At 48.1% G+C, this 6,000-nt stretch overlaps 1 protein-coding gene across 4 annotated transcripts in view; it reads left to right on the top strand.

Moving 5' to 3' along the window:
- Positions 1-3,107: 3,107 nt before the first annotated feature.
- ARHGAP29 (Rho GTPase activating protein 29) overlaps positions 3,108-6,000 on the top strand; it is a 55,573-nt gene continuing 52,680 nt past the window's right edge. For all 4 annotated transcript variants that reach the window (XM_076337775.1, XM_076337772.1, XM_076337774.1 and 1 more), the window contains exon 1: positions 3,108-3,173. The gene's annotated coding sequence lies outside the window, so the exon portion shown is untranslated. The remainder of the gene's footprint in view (positions 3,174-6,000) is intronic.

Raw genomic sequence — 6,000 nt, 5'->3', positions numbered from 1 at the left:
AAGCGCAGAAAAAAGGTGACTTTAAACAACCTTTCACCTGCTCAACTTCTGCTGCTTCCCTGAAGCCTGCGTTAGTGATGCTGTACGTTACACTTGGCTAAAAAGGGGCATCAGCCCTGCAGAGTAGCAAAGGATGACCAAAACACAGCAGCTGTCAGACCCTTAATCCTCCTTCCAGTTTATCTGCTGCAGCAACAGTTGCAAGCTGCGGTGTAGACCTGGCCTTTCATGCAAGCCGAATTTTCTTGAAGGTAGATCTGTTATTTCCATTTCTCTTTCAGGTAATATTTTCCAACGCAGTTTAGGAGGTAATCAACACTGCACGGTCTGGGCCATGGTTGCAGCTGTTTTGTGCTGGTCTTGATTCAGGGGGAAAGCAGAGGACTCTATATTCAATTTGGCAGCCAAACTGAAAATGGGGAGGAAGAAAAAGCTGTGAACAACCAAAATGAAAAAGGACAATTGTTTGTTGTTTTACTTTGAGGAAAACCCAAAACTTCACTTAACAGCCACATAATGTGGCAGATGCGGGCTCAAATCCTTTTTTTCAAAAGATGTTTGAAGCTAGGCCTCCCACAATGTAGAACATTTTTATGTTTTAAATCAAAAGTGCCTGAAACAAAATGTTTCAGAAGCATAAAAACATGTAATCCTAGTATTTCTACTTTTTGTCACTTTCAGTCTGACCTCTGGAACGGATTTATTTTTTTTTTTTTTTTCCCCAAATAAACGATTCACCAAAAAAAATTTGCTGAATTCTTGTATAGACACAGGTTAGCCTGTGTGGGAGCCAAGATGAGAGAGAGAAGATGAACGCGTGGAGGGGCTGAAGCGTAACGAAACGTATGCCTACTTCAGAAACAGTGAAAGGCCTAGAGCTGGGTATGTGCTCCAAACAGCTGAGTTCATTCTTCCTTGCATTTTCCAAAATGTGCCTGGGAATGGTGTAATTATGGCAAGATCAAGCCACTTCTGTCTTCAAAAAAAGTGTCTGTAAGGAAGAGAGAGAGTCTGCTGTAGCTATAGGCTTTTCTTTCTAACAAAGGTTTGGCAGACCAAATAGTATCCATTGCTTTGTATTCTATCTATTGATAAGGAGAACTTATTGATAAGTGGAACTTCTTGTTTATCTTTTTTTATTGCTATTGGACACTTATCTAATGGTTTCAATGACTTTTCCCACAATAAACCTTTAATACTTTTTCTGATGATGTGATTGTTGATTGTACTATTTAACTCGCATTCCCTACCGTAGTTCCTTGCTTTCACGTTAAATTAGTTTACAATTGTTTACTCTGGCCTGATTTTGACATCTGCTGGATCAATCACCTGAATGATCAATATCTTTTGAAGCTCAGGGCATTGTTTTCTTTGTTTGCTTTTCTCCATACTTAGAAGACTTGAAGAATTTATAACCATTTATTGGATTTCTAAATTTACATCACATTTTATTTAGGATTTTTTTAAGGTAAAGAAAAGTTATTGGACAGTGCTTAATGTTGACGCTGGAGATAAGTAATGTCACAACTTGTTTTAGTTTGGTTGCTTAGTTTCAGGCTTTATAAATTCCAAAAGAAACGGAATAAAATTCCTCCAGTAGAAGAAATTATGGCATATATGGAGAGGAAGAATGGACCAAGGAGAAGGTTGGTGCTCTGACACAAAATCCTGAATGCTGGAGTGGCTGGGGAAGGCGACTGGAGCAAGGATGGGGAATTTCAAGATGTAAAGCCTGAAACTGCTAGGGTTGAGCAACTGGGCTAAGAATTAGATTGCTGAGGGCTTTGCTACGTTATCAAAAGTATGCCCCATTCCAGAGCTTGGGCATCGGATCTAAGATTGCTGAATTTAAATGGCCTTTTATTAGTGAGGAATAAAGCGTGGGTTTGTAGTCCCTGCCTCTAGAAGATGGAAAAACTACCGCTGCCTTCAGTCGCTGTGAGCTGACGTTACAAAAGCCTGTACAGAGGTCTAAAGGTCCTGATGCTGCCGGGAACTATTTGAGTTTCTGTACGATGCTGCAGATTTCTGCTTTTCCAACTTCTTTTTCTTCTTAACCAGAAAAATGTGCATATATGTGCACATGCAGGTAAATTCAGAAGCTAAATTATGCCAAAATTTGGGCTGCCTGGGTAGCTGAACCCACTCCCATCCCGGGGATATAGTCCGACGTGGTTACATTTTGATTTTGTTACTGCTTTTATTTTCCCGAAGTAGGCAACAGAGCTCATCCAGAAATAAAAGCAAGCTGAGTGTAGTGGAAAGGAGAGCGTGCGCGTGTGGACGCGCACATCTTCCCCACTCGTAACAATACTGGAAGCTGTACAATGAACGACGTACTAGATTCAGGAGCAGAAAGCGTGGGAGGCCGAGTACGAGAAATACATTCTCCCCCTTCCCACAGTTTTTGTTTCTTGTTAGGCGAATGACTTGAAAGTAAATCCCGTTTGCTAAACGCCACGTAGCCCGAACGTGGACTTCTCCCCACTTCTGAAGCTCGTTTCGCGCACGCCGGTTATCTCGGCGCAGCTCCTCTCCCCGAGCTTTGCGTGCAGACAGGCTCAACGCCCGCCAGCTCCCAGCTCCTTTCGGGAGGAGGCACGGGCTGTGCCTCGCGCTGGAGCGGCGGCGCCGCGGCGGAGCGGGCGTTGCTCGGCGGGGCAGCCGCTGTGCGGTGCTCCCCGGCCGGCCGGCCGCCGGCGCAGCGAGGGCGATGCGGAGGGAGCCGGAGGGCGAATCCTCCCTTCCCGTCTCCCGCCGGCCATTGTTCGGCTTATCGGCCCGATCTCCCCTCGCCGCTCCCCAGCGCCGGGGCGCGCTGCACGCCGGTTTCCCTCCCCCCCCCCCCCGGCCGCGCACCGGCCGCGCGGCCCCGCCCCCCCCCCGCCGGGGCCGCTCTGCTCCCCGGGGCTGGCGGGAGGGGGGCGGGTCCCCGGGCACCGCCCCCGGGCGGGGCAGGCGCCGAGCCCCGCCCCGCGGCGCGCGGCCGGCCAACGGCGGGCCGCGGGCGGGAGGGGGCGGTGCTGGGAGCGGCGGCGACCCCGGGGGCGGGGGCGGCGGGGGCGGCGGTGGCGCGGGCCGCGCTGTGGGGAGGGCGCTCCATGGGAGCGGGGCGGGAGCGCGCAGGGCCCGCGGCGGCCCGGCTGCTGCCTCTGCTCGGCCGCCGCTCTCCGGTAAGGGCCGCCGCCGGGGGAGGTGGGACGCGCCGCGGCGGGAGGGCGGGGGGGCGCCGCTCGTCGCCGCCGGGAGGAGCGGCGGGTGAGCGCGGGGCAGGGCGGCGGCGGGTGGCCGGGGTAGCGGGGACGGCTGGAGGGGCCCGGCGCCCCTCTTCCGCTCCCGTCGGGTCCCCGGTGCGGCTGTCGCCCCTCCGAGCCCGCCTCCCCGCCCGGCGGTTCTCCGGAGCGGTACCGGGCGGGGGCCGAGGGCCCACCTCCGCCCTGCCCTGCACCTCACCTCACCTCACGCGGGCTCCGGGCGGCGCCTCCGCCGCCTCTGCCCGCTACCTGCCGCCCCGCCGCTGCCCCCGCCGCCGGGCGGCTGCGGGGAAATCTCTGCCCGCGGAGGACGTGCGGTCCGGCGGCGGCGGGCCGCCAGGAATGCGCGGCGGGGGCAGGGCGGAGCGCCGACCCCCGCCCGGGGCGCGGCCCTGCCCTCGGCCGGGGGGCTGGCAGCGGCCGAGCGAGGTGGCCCCTTCGGGAGCGTCTTCTCCGCTTTTTTTCCTTTTTTCCCCCTTTTTTTTTCTTTTTTTTTTTTTTTGTTACCCTCCCTACCGGGGAAATTGTGCTCGGAGAGCAAATTTCTGAAATATCTGGCGCTTTTTTTTTTTTTTTTCCCTTTTTCCGTCGGGACTGGCAGTGGCTCGCTCTTAACCAGAGGAGTCTGGAGGCGTTTATAGAAAAAGCTGGTGGACGCTTTTCGTTTTCAAAGCCAGAGCCTCCTGAAGAAATATGAAACACTTCTCGGTAATGAAAGGCATCTGTTCTGTGAGGGAAACTTTTCCCCATCTGCCTTGTAACGCAGGAGGAGCAGACGTAAGGGCTAATATTTACGAGGAGGAGGTGACTTGTACTGAACTGTTCAGTTTTGGTTCTGCTGCTACTCTGCAGCAAAAGTTTCAAGTTTTTCCCATTCAGAAACACTTTGTCATCGCTGTCACGATTTTCAGAGTGGTGGCATTATTGTACTACTTGTTGCTTGTCTGAATAAAAAAAAAAAAATACGCAACATATCTCTAAAATAACACAGCTTTAAAAGCGTGGACTTGCTACGGGAACAGGTCTAACATCATGCTACTTAAAGTTGGCTCTGAAGCTGGCCAGAGTTAAAAGAGGCATGTCTTTTAAATAATATGAAAATCTCTGTCTTAATATAAATAGATATCACACTTGTTAAAAGGAGAGAAGGTTATGTGGCTTTTTTTTCCTGTAATTGCAGGGCGTAATTGCAAAGTAGCTTTGTAGCCATGAGAATTATATGTGGGAATAGAAGAAACTTGCTTAAACATTATGTTTAATGTAAACCTCACTTCAATCTGTTTGAGGTCTTTGGAATTGCTTAATTATCTGCGTTATTTGTATAGTCTCATGTGTACTCTTACAGGTACTGACTTTAAACGGTAAACAGAAATTAGAGCGGCTAATTTGTGTTAAATTCTGATGTTTTCTTCCCCCTCCCCCAGCGCACACTCCCTGGAAGGCCTGCTAGATTAATTACAAACACAACTGCTTTGACCACATTTCCTGTGATATTTTTAAATTGCAAAGAGAAATAAAGCAGAAATAATGGAAAAATAATTGAAGTGTGTTAGAATAACACCTGTTGAAATACATAGTGGGAGTGTTCAAAATGTTAAAGGTGCTACTTCTTCAGTTGGTCTAACCAAATACAAACATAGGCAGGATAACCCGTTTCAACCTGTGTTTTTAGACCATAATGACTTTTATTTTTAGCTAAAAATAGTTGAATTTGAGATTTTGCTGCAGATACGTCTGCAACCCATGTTAACTTTTTAGCTGTCATGTTCCAATTTGTTTGTTTTTTTTTTTTTTCCCTGTAGTATTTACCATATAGTGTAAACACTGAGAATTTCTCCTGGTGTTGAGAGAATAATAGCACGCATTGTGCGAGCTGCTGGAACCATACCTGACTCTGCCACCTGGAGTTTGCTGCTTTGAAATGAATCGCTTAACCTGACATGGGGAAATTTGCGGTAGCATCCTGTTTTTCCTAAACGAAAGGAATGCAGGTAGTTGCTTAGTTATACCGATATAATCTCCCCCAAATTTTGTGCAGTTTTATGGTGGAGCTTTTAAGGTGTACTAAAGCAGAGCAACACCCTTCAAGATAACTGCACTGAGATTTGCAGATAAACTTTGATACTAAAATATTTTTAAATCTCTTCACTTTTCTACGTCTTTCCTTTGATTGCCGTTCATATTAAAAGATAGCAGGCTGAAAAGCCCGCATAACTTCTTTCAGGATGTTTTTCTTTCTGAGGGGAACTGTGATAGGCCATGGTTTCTTGCTTGGCACAATCTACAGAAAGAAAATTCATCCTATCAGATCAAGGCTGTCTATTATCTTAAGAGACAGGATGCTGAATGCAGCTTGGTGGTTGATGCGAGCGGGGCTGTTGCTCGTGGTCTATATCCTATCAAGTGTTTTTGCAATTGTATTCAGTTGTAGTAACACTTCATGGTAAAGAACAGGTCTCAGGGTAACTGTAAAGAACTTGGTTCTGAAGGTTTCCAGAATAAATATTCAGGGAAGAAACTTTCCTCATGAAATAAGCATGCATCCTAATTAGCTTTTGAAATAATTTCTGCATACCATTGATTTTTATGCAACGCTGTATCTGCTGTACAAATTAAAATAACTTCAAACAGTCAAAAACCTTTATAATACTTAAGCATCGTAATGTAAAGCAGTATCATCTTGAAAGAGGTTTTGGCTCTTGTCAGTACAAAAGTATTACTTCACATATATTTCTATACTAATCAG

Source organism: Aptenodytes patagonicus, chromosome 5, assembly GCF_965638725.1.
Source record: "Aptenodytes patagonicus chromosome 5, bAptPat1.pri.cur, whole genome shotgun sequence".
NCBI lineage: Eukaryota > Metazoa > Chordata > Aves > Sphenisciformes > Spheniscidae > Aptenodytes > Aptenodytes patagonicus.
Note: the sequence above shows the minus strand (reverse complement) of the source record. Positions and strands in the feature narration are given on the sequence as shown.